The following is a 20,329-nucleotide window of genomic DNA, read 5'->3' as shown; positions in this document are numbered from 1 at the left end:
AGGCAGACAGTATGTGAGGAGTCACAGCTCAAAACAGCAAGTCACCGCGAGTTTGGCTTAACCGGGGTGGAAATTAGGAGAGAAAACAGCGAAGAGGCTAACCACAGGTTGTTTTTTTAAACCTGAATTTACAATGGAACACAATAAACCAAGAAATGTTGGTCCTGCATCCGTGAATAGCTAATAACAGCTTATAATGTAACTGTTAAGAATTTCTGTGAGCTTTTTAACCTAAGGCAGTGATTCCCAAACATTTTCATGTCACAGTACATGCAATAAACCCCACCAGGAGGTGAACAGAGGCTGCAAGGGCTGGCTGGCCCCCCAGGTGCAGCCACGCCCGGAGCCGAGGGGAGCCGTGCAGTGGCGTCGCTGTCACTCATTTGTGGCACGCGGGTGGGAAGCTCTGACAGACTCAATTAGGAAAAGTATTCCCTAAAGTTTGAAAGGTTTAGCCTGCAGTGAAATCTAAATGAATGACTCTAACGGTCTTCCCGCACAGAGTGATTTAGCAGTGGTGCCGAGCAAACACCAGCTGCGAGGCAGACTGTCGAAATTCATGAGCATCTTCTCCTTGTGATTTTTACAAAGCTGGGACCACTCAGTCTCCGTTGCTTGTTCCCAGCTTGTTCACTTCCTGGTCATTCACCCAGTTTCTGGCAGAGATGGACGACCTCATTGTGCGTGCGTGCCTACGTGCGTGCGCGCGCGCATGCGCGGAAGGAAGGAAGGCGAGCTGGGCCACCCTTCGCTGTGGCTCTGAAATGAGCCTGCAAAGATGGCTGCCTGCTTGTCCTGTTTTCCGGTTGCTTTAACTTTTGCTCCCACTCCTTCCACCCTAAAGGCGACTCTACTAACTCTTGGAGGCAGATCTTTTATACAGGGAACCTTCTCTTTAATTCAGATGTGGTGTTTGAAAAAAGCTGTGTTGGGGCTTAAGGACACCTTTCTGTTATTTAAAGGAAACATGAAAATTTTCAGTTCTCAGTATATTCTAGAAATCAGTGATGTGGCACGAATCTTTGACTGAGCTCCCTGATGAAAAGTTCCCGCTCGTTAGTACCACTCTGCCGCCTGACCTTTCCACCCACCACACACCTCCCACTGCCTTCGCTTAGATAACTCTCAGCGCAAGCTGGTGTCCAGAAATGATACGGCCCCAAGTAGAGCCCGGGGGTTGTGAGGCAGAGTATTTCCAGCTCTTGCTGATGGCTAATTAACTATTTAGGGAGGGAACCAGGGTAGAGAAATGGGGACTCAAACCATAGGAACCGGGAACTAGAACTCCCTACACTGTTTATTAACGGGTACACGCCACTATATGTAAAATAAACAGCAAGGATTTACTGTATAGCACAGGGAGCTATATCTGATATCTTGTAATAACCTGTAATGGAAAAGAATCGGAACCTGTACACCTGAAACTAACACAGTGTTGTAAATCAAGTATGGTTAAATTAAAAAAAAAAAACCCAACCCACATTGTTTAAAAATAAATAAATGTCTTTTGGTTTTCTTTGGGTTTATTTGGAAACGCCTCATTATTTATATATATCTGAGGGATAAAAACTCACTAGTAGAAAGCACAACTTTGGTTACACCCATCAGAGCCTGCTTCACTACCTGACCCAGAGGTTTCACCCTCAAGTGCCTGAGGCGCCAGGCAGGAAAGGTGAGCGATAGGGAGTCGCGGGGACTGTGGAAAATGGCAGAAGTCATGCTGTGTCCAAAGGGGTGGCCCATAGGCACCATGCAGGAACGTGGGCCCAGTGTTGCTGCCAATTTTTTTAAAAGCCAGAAAGCCAAAACTTTATTCAATGTGCACTAATTCTAAGCATTTATTTAAACACAATAGGACAATGCTCTGACCTCTGGCCTGATTCGTCTTAGTCACCTGCAGATTTAGAGCACATGAAAACATTCAGATGATAGAGAGCCTCTGATGATTTGAGCAAAATAGTTGAATATTTTAAATACGATGTTACAAACCGTATTGCAAGTAACATCTAAATCCATCAGATAATTATTCATTTGAGCTTTAAAAACTATGGCCTCATAGATAATCTGTGACCAGCAAAAGGAAGTAGGTAAGGTTTCTTTTTTGAGAATGCTGCTCTGCAAAGTGCTTTTCCAACGTTGACCCTGGTCTAGACAGTGTCTTCTTTTCTTTCACCTCTCCTGTCACTGCTCTTCCCCTTAACCGCCCCCTCCCTCTTTTTTTTTTTTTTTTTTTGCATTTCTTTGAGATCCCGGAGGACTATACACTCACCGGGGCTTTAGTTTTCCTACACACAGAGACCTAGTCTGAGCAACGTCATGAAAAAAAAAAAAAGCACCTCGTGTTAACCATATTTCACAACAAAGGCGCCTCAGGGTCTCACCCCAGGGGAAATTTTTTAAATGCACTGAAATAGGAAACCAGTGATGTAGCAAATACATGGTGAATGGAAAGTTGCCCTTTGCCTTTCCATGTGGTGATGAGTTTCCAGCCTAGAGGGCGGCTGAATGTGGCTTCTCACAGTGAAAGTGCTGGCTGCCCGCACTTTTTGAGACCTGATCTGCTGCCCTAGGGCCTGACCTGACCTGAGAACTGATCTAGTATATTGAGAGCCCCCGCTGCATTCAGAGTCAGCTCCTGGCCTGAGCGAGCTTGGGAGCATGCCTGAAGTGGGGGAAGAAAGAGCAGTCGGTTTCTAATGGAAGCGGAGTGAGCATGCTCAAAGGGGCCACTCACTGGAAGGGGAGGGTACCGGTTTACTCTAGCACTACCCTCTGATCTGAAGTCCCTTCATTTGTCTCTGGTTTGACATAAGGAGCGGACAGTGATGAAGCATTTGGGGGTTCTCTGAGTGACTGGTGACTCTGCAAAAGGAAGAAGGTGCTGTTCAACTAGTTTCGGCAGTAGGAAGCCTGAGCTTGAGACCATGCTTTCCAGAGGGCTGGGGTTTAGAGGCAGCATAGATGTGGGTCCTCTATTCCTCACAACCCCCGGGGTTTCCTGCATTAGGAGCTGCTCTGAGTGAAGTCATGGGCATGCCTCTCTCTCTCTCCAGCCACATCGTTTCAATGCGGTTTCTCCTGAAGTCTGGGTGTAAGCTTTGTCCCCCGACACTAGGGTTCCTGGCAGCTCATCTCTGCGTCTTCCCTTTTTCTTACCATTTATTTTCAAAGTTGACTCCTACCTGTGGCATGAGTTAGCCGTTCTTTCTATGGGGCTAGCATTTATTCAGTGCCTGCTATATGCCAAGTTCACCTCATTACTCTCATTCTTTTTCAATCCTCACAACATTCCTGTATAATTAGACTCATTTTACAGATGAGGAAACTGAGACTCAGTGGTGTAACCTGCAGATCGCATAGTTACCAGGTGCCGGGGCTGTGAGCGGAGTCGGGACATTTCCTTCTCCACGTGTCCAATTCCACCTCTGAAGTATTTCTCATTCACCCCTTTTCCTTTTCCTCTTAGCTGCCGTTGCTGAAGTTCCAAGCTCTGGTGGCACGTTGCCTGCATGACTCGATAGTTTCTCACAATTTCCCTGCCTCAGATCTTAATTCCCCCAACGCTCTGAACCTCTCCATCCTCCACATAACTATCTGCGGATTTTTTTTAAGCTTGAACCACTCCCAGACTTAAAATCCCATAGAGATGCCACTGCCTTTGAGATTCTCAGAGCTCTTGTGGTTAGCCCTGACCCTTCTGTTGTTTGCTGAGATGCCCCCTCCACATTTCAACCCAGGGACCACTTGTCGTCTGGATTGGGTGACTTCTGCAAGCCTCTCTCACCTAATTTCCTGCTCCTCTATCTCCTCTATTGTAATGCAGATTCATTTCTACACGCCCAGCATAGCTCCTGGATGTGGAAAATGCACCATGTGCAAATGAATGAATGAAGCAAAGATGAGTTGACCACATGTGAACTTTCACGTGTCTTGCCTAGTTTGCTTTCCACTGAGGGCATCTGGCATTAGCTTGTCCTTTACTTGGCTTACCTCCCGTACCCAGTTTGTAGCCGGGGGCGGGAAAGTCGTGGAGTGATGGGAGAAGGCAGCAGGTGGTGGAACCACAGGGAAGCCTGATTCCTTCCGGGGCTCTGCTGTTGAGGAGACACAGGTGGGTGAAGAAAGACAGCACTAAGCACTGTTACAGAGCAGCCTGGCCAGGCTCGTCACACGCAGTCTCTCCAGTCTCCCAGAGGCTCTCCGAGGCCAGCAAAATATTTTATAATAAAAACAACCCTTTGCTTAGCACCAACATGTACCAGCCAGGGTTCTAAGAGAACCTGACCCAACAAAGTAGAAATTTCTCATCTCTCACCTGGAATTATATCGAGGGTCCTTTTCTTTCCTTTTCCTTTCTAAAATTGCATAATAAATAAAAAGTAAGTGTATTATTTATGATACCCTATAACAAATGACAGTTAGTATTTATTCTCTACTGGCAGTCTGGCTTTTTTTTTTTAATGTTGAAATATTGTTTGGTGGTAATAGTGAAATGCCCTTTTCCCCCTGTGATGTTATCACCGGTTCTCCAATATTTTCTCTAAAACTATACATGGCTTTCAGAAGGTTTAGAGTTAAAAGTACTCTTTGCCTGCATTATCTCACTTGATTTTAATTCCCATCTACCTTGTGAATCGGACGGGAATCCTTGCGCCCTATGGGCAACCCAAGGCTCAGACACGTGAGGAACAGAGATAAATGTCGACGGAGAAGGAGGTGAAGCCGGGTCTGCAGACTCTAAATCTTATGTGAGCTTCGGCCTTTCCAGTTATGTTTACTTTGTTGATCTCTCCATAGACTATCATCTAGAGAGCCCCCCGCTTGAGTGAGGATGGTGGACGGAACACACTGTGAGCTGAGGGTTTGGCTGCGGGCTCCGTGCAGACACCCGCGGAGGGCGGCCGCACATGCACACGTGGGGCAGGAAGCAGGACCGCGCGCCCCACATTAGCTGGTCCAGGGCGGGTCTGCGGCTGGCTGCGGCTCAGCATCGCTCTCCGGCGGCAGTGGGCTCCGCGCCGCCGGGTCTCACCGCCCCAGCGCTTCTCTTGGTGTGAGTGTGAAGAGACTTGGGTGGCCCGGCAGAGGCAGAGGCGCGGCTTCCAGCTCAGGTGTATCTGTGCTGGAGCTGTATGTAGGTCGGTGTAGTCTCAGCTGGCTTTGAAGCACTTTGTATCCTACACGAGAATGTTCTAAACAGGAGTCCAAGGGTGGCTTCATGGGGGCAGGAGACATCATTTTTTTTTTAATTCATATTCTCAAAGGACTTCATGTCCCTTGACTGTTTAAGATTCACTATTCCATAGGAATTTCATGAATATATAAATGATGTACTACATCCGAACTGGAGGGGTCCTGTGTTATCCCCAAGTTGTGATGATCATATATTGTGCTCATGAAGTCAGATGGCATCTCCCGCTGCCCTTCAGATGCGTGGTGGCATTCAGGACGCTGCCCTGCAGGACGTGCCATTCTGTACTTGCAGTGACCCCACCCAGCCTGGCCAACCCTGGCTCATCTATCAGAGTCCAATTCACTTCCCCTCTACCCTCAAGCAGCTCTGGCGCCCTGGGGCACACCTGGGCGCTTCCTCTGAGCCTCCCAGCACCTTGCTGTGGCTCTAACGCCTGTCTGGTCGCCCTGTGGTTCCTTGTTCACCTGTCCCTACGCTGGGGACAACTGGAGAGCAGGGCCTTTGTTGTATCCACCTTTGCATCCCCACCATCCAGCTCTGTGTCAGGTACACAGAAGGTGCTCAGTAAATCTGCGTTTGATCGACAGCCTGGAAGTGAGGTTAGGCTATGAAGAGCTGACATGAGACCAATTCCGAGTTAAATCAGGTCAAAAGATGTGGTTAGCCTGATTCACACAGGACTCGTGAAATGTCACATGAGAATTGTCACTTGCGTTTGAATGGTGTGGTCATCCTGACAAGTAGGGTGGAAATTTCAGCCACTTGCTGAGCACCTCCTGTATGCCAGGCACTCTGCCGCATTCCCTTCTGAGAGGATATGAAACTTCTGTTTGATTGGGCCAAGCTCACGTACAGTTTGAGGTCTGGAGCTGGTCCCACAGCCAGAGCGCCCAGTGTGCCCGTGCTTAGATGCTCTCACAGGTACCTGCATCTCCTAAATCTAAACATCTGGTCACAAGGATCAACTGGCAAGATGGCCCCTTTTCTTTCATATGTCACTGGAAGGAGGACAATTTGATGGAATGAATCAGATCATTTGCTGATCACAGACAGCAGCACTTGAAAGCATTGGGTAAAGCGGGCACTAACGCAGAAGCAAAGGTATGAAATCCGTCTGCATTAGCGGAAGTCAGACACGCTTTACTTTCCTATCGTTAACCATGCAGTGGTTTTACTCAAGGCCGACCACCATTTGACTCTTCTCTAAACCGGATTTTCAGTCCTGATTTTTCTCATCCTTCCCTGCTGTGGATATTAGCTTATGACAGATAGAGTCCTTATATTCTTTGAAACCTTTCTATTAAGTTTTAACCACTGAAGATGATGGTCAAAATCGTGGCACGTGGATTCAGGTATTTGGCTCCCGGCCAGCAAATTTCAGCCATCTCCAACTACACCCTCAAAGGGGTGACCTCACTCCTTTGCTGACCTCATCTATCCTGTCATGTACGGGCATCTTTTTCCACGTGGAGGTATGAGGAGTGGCCTTCCCAGGCAACAAATGCGGTGTGGGATGCCGTGTCCCCCAGGCACGCTTGCTCTCCTGTACGCCAGGTGCGTTACCTACGTTTTCAGTCAACTTCCCCTCATGTTTGGAGAGCTTGAGAAAGTCGTCTTCATCTGCCTGATGAAGAAAATGAGCTCCCGTAACTTTCCCAGAGAATCTGCCATCACTCGTCCTGTCTCCTCCTGCACCTGCGTGCCGTGGCTGAGGGCTCCTGGCCCAGCTTAACGACCCTCAGGCAAGCCTCCTAACTGTCCTGCTCTGCTCCCAGCCCGTTCTCCGCACCTCCCCTCCTAGATCCTGATCACACCATACCTGGCTCTATTGCCAGGGCCACTTTCTGGGTACCAGCACCTCCTGCGGGTGATGCTGAGTCAGTGGAGATGGGGGCTGTGTTTGCAATGTCCTGTCAGGCCTTTTCTGACCTCCCATCTCCCCCCATCCTTTCACACGAGTCATGATATCAAACCTACGACTCAGAGACACCCATCAGGATGACAGCTGTATGACCTTCATTCTCAAATGACAGGAGATAGTGAGGGAAAATCCCGTCTGCCATCCAGTGCTGTGGCTTCCTTCGAAATGCTTCCAGCAGATGTGTAAAAGCAGAAACTACCTGTCTGCAAGAGCTGAGCTTTCGCATTTAGGAAGGCGGCCTGCCGGCTCCGAGGGAGGAAGCTCTCTACAGGGAGCCCGTGGGCCGTCACGCAGCAGCCCGGCCTCCAGCGCGAGGCGGGGATGCTCTCCGTGTGTCTGAGTGCACATGAGTTGTGTGTGTCCACGGCGTCCTGGAATGGGGGCTTTGTGCCCAAGTGTGGGGTCTGGGGGTAAGGGAGGGACCACCGCGTAATCACAGGGGTGGCCTCCTTTCACAGAGTGCACTCTGGCTCTGCCACATACTGTCCACTGCCTGGCGCGGCCTCTGCCTGGCCTTCCTCCCAGGGCCCTTGCCGTGCTGCTTCAGGTCCCTCTAACCCCACTTCATGCAAAGAGTTTTGGGTAAAAGCCTGGAGACTTCAGCGTCACTCAGATCCGACCTGGGGTCCCAGTCCTTGTCATGTTGTGACAAGTTACCCAACCGCTCGCAGTCCTGCTGGGATAATAACTGGGTCCCCTTCCCACGGCGCGCTGGAGGGTAAATGATGCGGTGTGGAGGGGCGGGGGCGGCGGCGTATGGGAAACGCCCGAGAACGGGCAGCTGCTCCACACCTTGGTTCCGCCCCTTACTTCCTGGGGTGAGTGAGAGCCCAGGGAGGGAGGTGGACACTCATCCGATTTGGACCAATTCAGCAAAGAAAAGATTAAACAACAGTCTTAGACTTGCCTTTCACTTTTGTGAACTGTTTCTTTCCTGCTCTTTGGTTCTTTCTGGAGCGTAGCCACGTGATGCCGAAATGCCCAGGTGAACCAGTGAGCAGCCCGGTGCTCTGCCCCGGGGGCGGCCGGTGCCGGGGAGTAAGCTGAGGCTTCCTCTGTCCGGTTCACCTTCGCAGTACGACCTGTTCTCCTGCAGGATGGAAGGTGCCCCAGAGACACAGACCCTTGAGCGACGGGCGATGAAATGAGAAGAGACCCATGTGGCACCTCCGCTCAGAGAGGCTCCCCGCCCGGCTCCGCGGGTTCCCTGCAGGGGCGGGGGGAGGGTGTCTTCAGCTACCTGGTGGCTGGCCACACCTTGCTGAAAACCTTGCCCAGTCCTGCCGCTGGTGCTGAGGGGCAGTGCTGGGCCAGGCTCCTGAGCTGCAGAAACGAAGCAGAGCGGGGCTGTCTTGGTCTGTCCCTTTTCAGGGAAAGCATCATTCTCAGGAAATACCAACTCCCTTGGGAGGAGGGAAAGCACGGGGAGGCTCACACACCCACACCCAGACCGTCGGGTGGACCTGGCCTTAGCGCCCTCTCACGTGGCACGGCAGGGAAAGGGGGCTTCTCACCAGCACCCCTACACACACACCAACCCCTCTGTGCAGCTGGGTCGGGTCCCTGAGTCCCTGCCTAGGCTCTGCCCACGATGTGCTCTCCAGACCCCTCCTGCCCATTTGGTAGAGTCAGGAGCCTTGATTTCTGGGCCCAATGTAGCGGCTCTAATGCTGAACTGGAGTTGTACTTGCAGCCCCTTTCGTGTGTGGCGATTCGACAATAAGTAGCACTTTGGCTTTATTCTTGCAAAATACTGATCGCCAGTGTTTTCCCAGCTGTGCCCGGCTGGTGTGCTTTAATGAGCTTTGTTTTGCATTTTACTGAGAAAGGCCGCAGACCTCTGGCCTATGTTCTGCTGTCATGGGCGGGGGCGGGCGGGGGGGAATCTATTCCGCTCCACTGTGCTTTGTCGACATCCCACACCCTCTATTTACTCCCACTTTGCAGGCAGTAAGGAACCCCTGGCAGGGAATGGGGCAAGTGCCGGTTCCCAGACAGGAGGCAGCTACTGCAGAAGCAGAGGGGACTGAGCGTCTTCCTGACACCCAGTTTAGTGATCCGGTTCTTTCTAGGCGTATCATGAGATCTCACTGCAAGTAGAAATCTCTAAATGTCGGACGCTCTGATAATCAAATGCAAAAACTCATTCCAAGGTCAAACAGAAATAAAGTTCATTGTCAACAATCATGTTGACCCTGCAAGATAAAGGGTGACGAGGAGGGGGTATGGTTTCTAGCCTCAGGTGAACTTACAGGGAAAATGAGGAGTCAGAATATATATGAACAAAAGGAGGCAGATGGCAACATCGAGGCGAATGGTCCCCAGGCAGGATGTGCTGGTGGGCTGGGTCACCTCTCCCTACAGCACCAGGTGCCAGGTCCATGAAGAACCCGTGTGATTGAACTGGAAAAAGGACAGAGGAAGTGGCTTCTAACCAGCCTGGTACTGGGAGTGAAGAATGAACCTCTCTTCTCTAAGTCACCCCGTCTGTGTCCCAGCTATGCCTAAATGCTACCCTTGTAGAGTCATTCCTTTCCAAAAGGTTTCCTGCCCCCTGATAAAAGACAAATAACATTGCAAGACGCTCCTATTCATTTATACCTCCAGGCTATGACTTTTCCCTGTCCCACAAGCAGGTTTTCATAAGAGGGGAAAGGAGGTGAATTTGAAGGTGCGGGAAATGTGCTCTGAAACTGAGTAGGTCCGACTTCACATCTTTGTATGGTCCATTCAGCTCTGAGGTTCAGGTGAGGGTTTTTGGAAGATTCACCAAAATCTCATCATTCTTTTCCTGCTGCCCCTTCCAAAAAGGCAAACCAGTAGCAGAGGGAAATCCAGCTTTGTTAGGGAAGCTGTGAGCGTGAGAACGCGCTCACGCTGGGCCTGGCGGGACCTGGAGAGGCAGGTGGGCAGCCTCTGAGCTGTCCTGGGCACACTCCATGCCACTGCTGGGCCAGCCATCGCCCCCTGTCGGTGGGTCTCCCTCCGGAGTCATCAGCCAGATAGAGATCGCGGTCTTTGTTCCACTCGGCTGAGCTCCGGGGCTGCAGAGGCGGTGGTGGTGTGGCTTCCAGCTGTGTCTGCAGGAGCACCGGTTGGCGCAGTGCGCCAGCGGGCCAGGGGCTGGCCGGGCCCTGGGCGTCTGCGTGGAGGCGGCCTCACGCCTGTTTTCCACCCCAGCCTTTCTCCGCCTGGCTTCATGACAGTCAATCCTGCTGGGATCCCACAAGGCCCCAGAGGGCCCGAAATACCCTGTAACTCGTGCCCTGGGCTGGCACGCAGGGTGAAATGGAGAACAGGAGAGAGGGATGCGTGAGCCTGGGAGGCCTGGGCTGGAGCGTTCCCACCTGCCCTGACTCACCCTGTGAGCCCAGCCACACTGCTGCACCTTCCGAATGGAGCCTCAGCTTCCTCATCTGTAAAATGGGCGTGCCCCAGGGTTTCTCCTGCTTTTCCTTGCCCCCATCAGGAATAGGATATTCGTTTAGGTCAGTTTTCTAAGCCTTATTTCTTGTGAAGTGAAATACATTATTTTCTTATGAAAGGAAGTGAAAATATCGGAGACCAGGTAGGAGATTTGGGGAGGTGTGGGTGAAGAGTTACTGTTCGTTTCTTTGCCCTCAAAATATTCCTACAACTTTGCTCTTTAAAATGTAAAGTATTCTTGTCTCAGGAACAGTATTTGGGTAAGTCTATTCTCTAAGACCTTCATCAGATAACCTGAGAAGGTGATGACCTGACTGCCTTGAACATGGCTTAGTTGTGTCCCCCATTGGATAATACGTCCCCAGGGCAGGGACCGTGTCTTCTTATTCCATTTTCTCTCCCCAGAGACTACCAGCTCAGGGCCAGGCATGTATAAGTGCTAGGAGTTGTTGTTTAGTGAGCTGAACGGTTGGACTGTAAGCCCCCAGGCAGGGGCGTGTCTGCTCCCCTCACTGTCTTCCCAGCTCTTCCCCACGGCAGAGCGATGGGACAGCAATTTAACTTCTAATGAGTTTACTCACCAAACGCTAAATGCACAAAGCCAACCACAAGTGAGAAAACTTAAATACATACTGCTGGAGAGAGTGGAAGGGACCCAGACCCAGAGAATGGACAGTGTCTACATAAGACATAACTGTAGTGGCTTTCACGTGGCATATTTTGATTACAGTGTTGGAGAAAATGGGAGTTTTTCTGTTTATGGTGGAGATTAAGGAGCCATCCATTCATTCTCACACACCTGCAAAACACCTGGCCCTTCTCTAGTCATTCCAGTCAACACCTGTGGAGCGCCATGCAGGATCCTACACTGACTACTGGCAGGGGACAAAGGAGGTGTGTCCTGTCCTCAGGGAACTATATAAAAAGGCAAGTACCTGACAAGCAGCAGTGGGGAAAGTGCCTGACTGTGGAAGGACCAGTGGGAGCTGCTCAGCCGAGGAGGAGTTTGTTGAACTAGAGCAGTCAGGGCAGACTTCCTGGAGGAGGTGGCTTATGAGCTAGAACTGGAAATACCAGCAGGATTGGGGCAGACCAGGCCATGCTCAGACCCAGGGAATAGATTAACAATCTGTCTGGAGAATGAAACGGAGGAAAAAGCTGCTAGGTAGGCAATTTCACGTGGACTGTATCCCACATTCAGGAGGTGACCACACGAGCTAGGCTGGATGGATACATTTTAGCTAATCCTGGAAGAAATCATGGTATCAAAACCAATATATGTGCCACTACCTTCAGACCCAGCTTCTTCCTCGTGTGTCCCCGGGCCCGCCCCCCTGCTCTCTCGTCCCACACCTCAGCACCACTGCCCTTTCTAAACAGGTGGTGGGCGGAGAAGGAGGTGCAGCGGAATGTCCTTGTGGTGACCTTTAAAACCTGAGGGTTTCTTGACGTTTCTAAACACACCTCTGCCTCCACCCCCAAACGGAATTCTCTATTGCAGGGCTCCGTCTGGAAGCTAAATCATCACAGTCCTGGAGGCTGGGCGCCTCCTTCTGGTCAGAGTTGGTAACTACAGTACCTAAATGGCTGTTTTCCGGACTTCTCTAGGGAAAGACCCCGGTGGAAATTGCCCTTGAGGTGAGTAACAATTAATATTAACTGAAGGCTTCCTGCATGTCATGAAACTTCCTAGGGGATTATGTAGACTGTCTCGTGTTTTTCTTCATAGCAACCCTCTGAGGTTGGTACTGTTATTATCCCCATTTTAACCAAGAGGACAACAGAACACTGAGAATTCAGAATGTGCCTGAGTTTACATAACCAGGAATCAACCAAGTTGTGCCTGCTGACACAGAGCTGACTCTTAACAATAGAATGCAAGACTTACAGTTCTAATTGATACAGATTTGTACCATGGTGATGCTAGTAATTTAAGGACATAATGTGAAAACTCCATTGTTTTGAAGGGTGCAAATTGTTCAACCCAACAAACTTTAAATTTTTTTTTTTTTTTTTTTTTTTTTTTTTGCGGTACGCGGGCCTCTCACCGTTGTGGCCTCTCCCACTGCGGAGCACAGGCTCCGGATGTGCAGGCTCAGTGCCCATGGCTCACGGGCCCAGCCGTTCCGCGGCATGTGGGATCTTCCTGGACCGGGGCACTAACTCATTAAGGCATAATCACACCTGGAGCCTTTCGTGAGGTCAGTTTTTAGCAATGCCACTGGCTGGGAGGACATGGGCTCTCTGGGCAGAGCCTGGGCTGCATGGGGACAGGGGTGGTGGTCCCCCTATTGGGGAGGGGAAATTCCCCCCTTGCCCCTCTTCAATTCTTGTGGCTGGACGATAATAAAATTGACACAAGACAGATTAGCAGGAGGAAAAAAAACACATTTTAATTCATGGGCATGGAGGTCCCATAGAAATGAGAGCGGTCAGCTTTTATACTTTTTAGACAAAGAAACAGTAAATTTGTAAGGAACTGACAGGACAAAGAAACGTAGGTTTGGGTGTCCAATTAGTGGAGAATCTAAACAGAGTTTGGGCTTGGGGTACTAAATTAAAGAAGTAATGGGGTTTGTTTATATATATATATAAACAAACTTATATGTATATATAGGCTTCTCAGCCTATATGTATATATAGGCTTCTCAGCCCTGAATTCCTTAGCTTTGGTGATAAGGATGTCCTTCTATATCTGCATGCAGGGAGAACATCTTTCGCATGAGAGATCTATTTCTTGCTTTCAGGGACACAGAAAGGGCGGTCAGAGTATCCCGCTTGCATTGGCCGTTTCTTAAGTAACTTCAATTTCAAAATAACCAATATGCCATTGAGGCACATTTTGGGGCGGTCTGCCCTGGGCCCCAACACCAGCATATGGGATGGTCCATGTGAATGGCCTCCCTGCCCAACATGGGATGCAATGACAATAGCTCAGGAATCTCACACTGCATTGTTTATAAACACTTTTATGTATATTATCTTAGTTTATTTATACAACTGAGAGGCAAACGTTTTAAGACATTTAACGTACAAAAACAACAATAACAGTCAAAACAAAACAAAACAAAAACTCCCTGAAATTCAGAGAGGTCACTTGGTTTTCCTGAGGTTACACAGCTGTAAGTAGTAGGATGGCTGTAGGCAGTCACCTACCTGCTATGATTTAATGGGTTCTTCTAAATTTTCCATGTTAAATATTACATTCCATTATAACATGATCCAGCAATTCCACTCCTAGGTGTCTACACAACAGAAATGAAAATACATGTCCACACAAAAACTTGTATATGCATGTTCATAGCAGCATTATTCACACTCAAAAATGGAAACAACCCAAACGTCCACCAACTGATGAGTGGATACACACAATGTGGTCTGTCCCTACAATGAAATATTATTCAGCCATAAAAAGGAACGAAGTACCGATGCTAGCTACAACATGCATGGAAAACATTACGCTAAGTGAAAGAAGCCAGTCACAAAAGGTCACATATTATATGATGCCATTTATATGAAATGTCCAGAACAGGCAAATCTATAGAGGCAGAAAGTAGATTAGTGGTTGTCAGGAGATGGGGAAGATGGGGGAGTTACTCCTAATGGGTCTGGGGATTCTGTTAGGGGTGATGGAAATATTCTGGAATTAGTGGTGGTGGTTGAACAACTTCGTATGTGAATGATAACTCAATTTAAAAATATCTGTTTTAGGGCTTCCCTGGTGGCGCAGTGGTTGAGAGTCCGCCTGCCAATGCAGGGGATGTGGGTTCGTGCCCCAGTTTGGGAAGATCCCACATGCCGCGGAGCGGCTGGGCCCGTGAGCCATGGCCGCTGAGCCTGCGCGTCCGGAGCCTGTGCTCCGCGGCGGGAGAGGCCACAACAGTGAGAGGCCCGCATACCGCAAAAAAAAAAAAAAAAAAAAAAATCTGTTTTAAAACTATGTCCCTCATTGAGTTCTTTATTCTCTGCCACATTGCCTATATTTCTACCCATCAGAGAAGCTCCTCTTTAAAAAGGCAAACACTTAACCGCAGCCGTCGGTCAGTTGTGCCTTAGAGAGATTCCTCTAACCTCCCCCAAGAGGGTCAACACCGAGAGCACGACTGCTTGGAAAAGGAATCAGGGCACCAGAAAAGTAACTCTGAGGATGGAGATGTGGATTTGGCTGACGTGGAAACCTCGAGGCAGGCCGGCGCCCGGGAGGCCGGGGTCAGGGCCGCGAGGCGGGATGAACAGTTGGGACCCTTGCTGCCCGTGTTCCATGGGGGTCATTCCAGAGGACATTGGCCGAGACATTTTGAGCTGCCTCTGTTTTTCCTCTGCTGAGTCACAAAGTTATCTACAATAGACACTTATTTTGTTATTTACCATTAGAAGAGGACCAGGATAGCAGAGCCTAGCCTGTGCCTTGAGAGGTTTATATCCAGCTCTGCCACAGACTAGCCATGACCTCGGACAAGTTACTTCACCTCCATGCCTCCGTCTCTCTTTGTAAAATGGTAATAATGATAGTATTTTCCCCATAGGGTTATTGTGACTGCTGGCTGTGTTCTGTAACCAGAGTGCTCAGAACAGTGCCCGGCACTTAGTGAGGGCTTTATACGTACCTGAGATTTTATAGACTCTGACCAGTAGGTGCATCTTTTTGAAAAGCTTACTGATGGAAAGAATTACATTCTCTGTTTTCTTTCAGATTGCTTCTCCTTTCGCATTTCCCCATATTTGTCTCTCTGTTAACTTTGTTACAAGTTAACAAAAAGGAATGTTATACTTTGAATTATATCTTAATTCTGTGCCCCACTGGAAATAAAGTTTCCAAATGAGAGGAAGTTTTGTCATTTTTAATACATTTTAAGGAAATCAGTTGTACGGGTGGAGGGTACAGAGACGTGATTTCGCGGAGCAAGGCTTGGGCTCTCCATAGCCTGTTTCTATGAAGTTTTGGAACGAGAAGCAGGTTGACCCTTAGATTTGAGCATATGACTTCTTTTCTAACACACAGCCCGAGGGCTCTTCCACTTTCGGATTTGCAGAACGATCCGTGTAAAGCCCCAGAGCCTGACTCGGAGTTTCCACCAGCAATGCTTGGATTTCAGACAACCACCCAGCCACAGCGCTCCTTGTGATTTCAGGCCTTCTCTCGTATGGAAGTGATCTTTCAGCGCTGTGATGTGTGCTGACAAGGAGTCAGGTCCCGGCAGGATTGCCACCATAAATCTGTAGGTGATCGTCACTGACACATGGAAGCAGCAGTCACGGGGTGGGCAGGGTGTCCCCAAACATCAGAGTTGGTGATGGAGGTGCTGGATCTGGGTGTCACCGTGGACTGACTCTTCATTCCCCAAATGACTACACACTCAGGGTCACAGTGAGCCAGTTTCTGGAGTCAAGCCAGCTGGGTGGCTACGAGAAGCAGAAGAAGGTGCCTGATATCAGGCCCTCGTCGGTGGAATGCTGGCTGATGAAATTACAGGCCCTAGCCTACTTTTGCTTTTACAAGATGATTTAAAAAGTTGAATTCTAACCAGTCTTTCTCTTCTTGCAAATGAGTAGTTCGTTACTAGTTAGTAATCAATTTATTGACCTTTTCCCCCAAAAGGCTTGTGCAAGTATCATGGCGCATCTCCCTCATCCACTCTTCCTCACCTGACAGCAAACGTTGTTGATTTCTGCCTCCAGAATCTCTCACAAAGCGCCCATCCTCTGGGCCACCATCCAGGCCCGCTGGATCTGGGCCCCTCTGCATCTGGCTGAGGTGGTCGAAATTTAAACCTCTCATCCCTTCTCCTTCCTTTGCTCCAAGATATATCATTTCACATAAAACACTACAGGGCTGTTTTTAAGAAAGAGATCCACTCCTTAAATGAACTGAAGTTTCATTTAACAAGGGTTAAATTAATTTAAGATCAACAAACACTGTGGATTTCAATTTAACATCATTTGTAAATGAATTAACAAATCATAGTCATTTAACATCATATGTGCTGGGCTGGTGCTCTGTATGCAGAACTATGGTCATGCTCGATCGTAAGCTAAGTTCAGACGTTTATGTTCCTGAAAATATGAAGACTTGTTTTTTCTCTTCTATGCTAAATGTTTCTTTTCTTTCTTTTTTTTTTTTTGCGGTACGCAGGCCTCTCACTGCTGTGGCCTCTCCCGTTGCGGAGCACAGGCTCCGGACGCGCAGGCTCAGTGGCCATGGCTCACGGGCCCAGCCGCTCCGCGGCATGTGGGATCTTCCCGGATCGGGGCACGAACCCGTGTCCCCTGCATCGGCAGGCGGACTCTCAACCACTGCGCCACCAGGGAAGCCCTAAATGTTTCTTTTTAAGTGAACTTTAAAAATCACTTTGAGAGCACACTGTATCACAATATTCAGTGTGATCTTCCCCCAGTACTTAGAGGAAGAGGGAAAAACAATAAACTAGGAAAGGGCAGAAGACACCAACATATGGAGGAGAGGTTTAGATTTGGGGTTAGGATATGCAATACTAACTCTTAGTCTCAATAAATGTTCCCCTCCTCCCCATATAGCTTTAGTTTGAGATTTCTAAATAAATATTTCTTTAAAAACTTAAAAAAATAAGAAATATATGCTCATTGTAGAAAAATATAAAATATGGATAATACATAAATAGTGAAAATGCAAAACTGACAAAAATTCCTACTTCTAAGCTAATCATGGTTAACATTCCAGTAGAGATTATTCCAGACCTTCATATGAACATATTCTAGATATCTACATAAACCCATATTGGGTCAACCAATATATACTGTTATGAACAATAGTCTTTAAGTTGGAGGCTATCTTTAGGTCCCTCTGGGGAGGAGATTTGCTATGCTCGATCCCCTTAGTATTTGAGGGCCCAGCGGACTTCAGACTGAAGTCTCCCTACTCACCGTTTTCTTTGGAGCGGGGACCACATCACGACTTTTCCCTGGGGATGCTCTCAGAGAATGGGGACCAGGCATGCTGGGGCTGCTCCAGGACAGCGAGGAGCTGAGCTTATCGAGTCTCATGACCCAACTGGACCTGGGCAGCCAGAACACATGCGGGCCGCTCCGGGCTGGGGCGCTGTGAGATGCGCGTTCCGAGCGGACGTCTCAGGCTCTACGCGCATGCGCCTGCCCTCGGTCTCCCTCACTCGCTCGCTCTCTCGCTCTTTCTCTATCTGTCAACTGGCTAGAAAGTAGCGAGTTCTCACTCCTTCCTTCTATCTCTTTGTCTCTTTCCCCCTCAACTTGGTTTGACCTGCTGAGTTCTAAAGAACTTCATGCCACACGGGTCCATTTTCAGCAAATGTGACTTACAGGCTTATTCCTACACGAAACAGGTCATCCAACCCCTCTCACTGCAGAAGTTTCAATCAATTGTTGGACACTCTTACCCAAAAGAACAATGTGGGCCAGCGAGTGAAAAGCTGTGCACGGTCCCCCTTAGTGTCCGATAGAAATTGGCTCCCTGAGCAATGGCTTCTTATAGCGTCACAGGTGCCGGTACAAGCCCCCCTCGCGAAGGCAGAGGGCTCGGCTCCCCGCCTTTGCAGAGAGCAACATTTTCAGAGAGAAGAGAAGCTCTAATAAATGACTTGCTTTCTTCTGCTAACTTGAGAGCATTAATTCAAAAAATTTGTTTTTTGGTGACTATCAGCTTTTTGACCGACTCAGTTCTAACTGGTAATCAACAGAAAGCATACATTTCTTAAGAATTTTCTATCAGTAACTGTTATAGTCATTCAGAAGATCCTTCAGAATTTTAGATTTAGCTGCAACTTGAAAGATAATATGGACCCAACTCCCAATTTTCTAAATAAAGAAACTAAGATTCAAAATCAGTAATTTCTTCAAGATCTCCAAACAGTCTGATTTGGTTTCGGCTTCCAGCATATTACAGCATAGTCTCTGCTACTGGATTTATCATTTGCATTTGGTAAAAAGACAGCATTCCATGCCAAGGTGCACGTTCTAGATGCCTTTGGTTTGCGTGCTGCATAAATAGGCACGGACCGCAAATAGAAACCACTATGTTCATCTTCGTATAGACTTACACTCATGGTAGTTTCCAAATACAGAGAATCTGTTAAATATTAAAAAAAAATAAATGAAGCCTCTGCCTTAAGGTCGCATATCAAAAATATCATGTCTCATTCGTCTCTAACTTTCTTTAAATAATGTGGGAGGAAAAGAGCAATTTCAGGGCAGGAGAAGGGAAACTGAAGTGAACTGGGACAGGTTCTCAGTTCTGAGAGTTAAAGAGCTTCTCTTCCAGACTTTTCTGCAAGGCAGTATTTCTGAGATTATCAATTGAAAGGTGAGGTCATCTGAAATAAATGTAGCCTCTGGCCAATTAGTCTATGCAGGAGTCTATTCTGTGATAGCATTTCCATCCCTTTCTTTGGGGCCTGTCCTGCAGCTTGGGGAGAGCAGCTGTTTTACGACCTGGCTGCCACTGGCTGCTCGGGTCTGGCCCGGCCAATAGTTTTCCACACAGTTCCCGGCTACAGTCAATTCTTGCTCCAGGAATAACCCAAAATAGAACAGAGTTGTTTCCGAGGGATTTTGCAACTGGAATGAGGAGAAGAAACCACCTCTTGGGCACTGGAATTGTGAGAGGAAAGGCTGGGGATGCCTCGAGGGACGACATACCCCCATGTGTTCTGGGGAAGAGGAGGGAGTCAGTCTGCAAAGGGGAAAAGCAGAGCGAGGCAGACAGGGGGGACCGAGTGGGAGGTGGAGAGGCCCTCACGGCAGCCACTGGGTCCCATGGGGCCACGTGTTTTCTTTCTTTTTTTTTTTTTTTTTTTGCTGTACTCGGACCTCTCACTGTTGTGGCCTCTCCCGTTGCGGAGCACAGGCTCCGGACGCGCAGGCTCAGCGGCCACGGCTCATGGGCCCAGCTGTTCCGCAGCATGTGGGATCCTCCCGGACCGGGGCACGAACCCGCGTCCCCTGCATCAGCAGGCAGACTCTCAACCACTGCGCCACCAGGGAAGCCCAGGCCATGTGTTTTCTGATTTTGATTTTTGTGAGTCTCTCCAGAATCCTCCTGGCATATTTGCATCTCTGACTCCTATAAACCAATTCATGGTAAGTGGAGCAGTTAGGGCTGATTTCTATAAAATTACCCCAAATGTTCTCATTCATCTAGTTTGTCTAAGTAATTTTCTGCTAAAGGAGGTCTGGAAGACAAAGCAAATCAAAACCTTTTCTTCGTGAGTTTAAACAAAACAACGGCGTAACCTACAGATAGCCTTGCTTTCTCAGCTTCCTCAGGCACCGTAGCCATTATTCATGCCTCATTTGTGTGTGGCCCTTCGGTCTCTTACCCATCTGTGAACGTTTCTTATCCAAGCCCACAAGGTGGTGGTTCCATCTCTAGTGGCCCCTAGCTGTCTTTAACCTGGTGTATGAAATAAAAATAGCCGGTACAGTGAAAACTGCGTGTCAAGTCTCTAACCGTGGTTTATTTTACACATTTATACGCACACGTTCACACACACACACATGCGCGCGAAGCCTTCAGCTGAATTATGATTTGCGGGATGTACCTGTCTCCTCAGCGCGCTGCGTTTTCCAGGATGCAGATCACGTTGTATTTCTCTCTGTAGCTCTAGGCTCAGCAGGATGCCTGGTATTTTGTAGATATACAGCCTTTTTTTTGTTTTTGAAAGAATGGACGGATGTATACTCATGAGGAAATCGAAATTCCAACTTTATAGGAGTAAAACCATAATTTCTGACAATTTAAACATTTACCAAACTCGCCTACCCGAAGGGCAGGGTTTGTC

General features: G+C 48.5%; 2 long non-coding RNA genes across 2 annotated transcripts in view; both read left to right on the top strand.

Annotated features, from left to right (window-relative positions):
- The window catches only part of LOC113607120 (uncharacterized), a 99,921-nt gene extending 90,946 nt beyond the window's left edge, over positions 1–8,975 (top strand). The window contains exon 6 of the long non-coding RNA XR_003427813.1: positions 8,212–8,975. This is a non-coding gene — a long non-coding RNA (uncharacterized LOC113607120). The remainder of the gene's footprint in view (positions 1–8,211) is intronic.
- A 3,654-nt stretch (positions 8,976–12,629) lies between these two features.
- Positions 12,630–14,763, top strand: LOC113605745 (uncharacterized). Its single transcript, XR_003427322.1, has 2 exons — positions 12,630–12,742; positions 14,538–14,763. It is a non-coding gene; the product is annotated as an uncharacterized LOC113605745 (long non-coding RNA).
- The last annotated feature ends 5,566 nt before the right edge of the window (positions 14,764–20,329 follow it).

This window comes from Aethalodelphis obliquidens, unplaced genomic scaffold (genome assembly GCF_003676395.1).
Source record: "Aethalodelphis obliquidens isolate GAN/ISIS:26980383/991018 unplaced genomic scaffold, ASM367639v1 scaffold3, whole genome shotgun sequence".
NCBI lineage: Eukaryota > Metazoa > Chordata > Mammalia > Artiodactyla > Delphinidae > Aethalodelphis > Aethalodelphis obliquidens.
The sequence above is the reverse complement of the archived record's forward strand: the minus strand, read 5'-3'. Positions and strand labels throughout refer to the sequence as shown.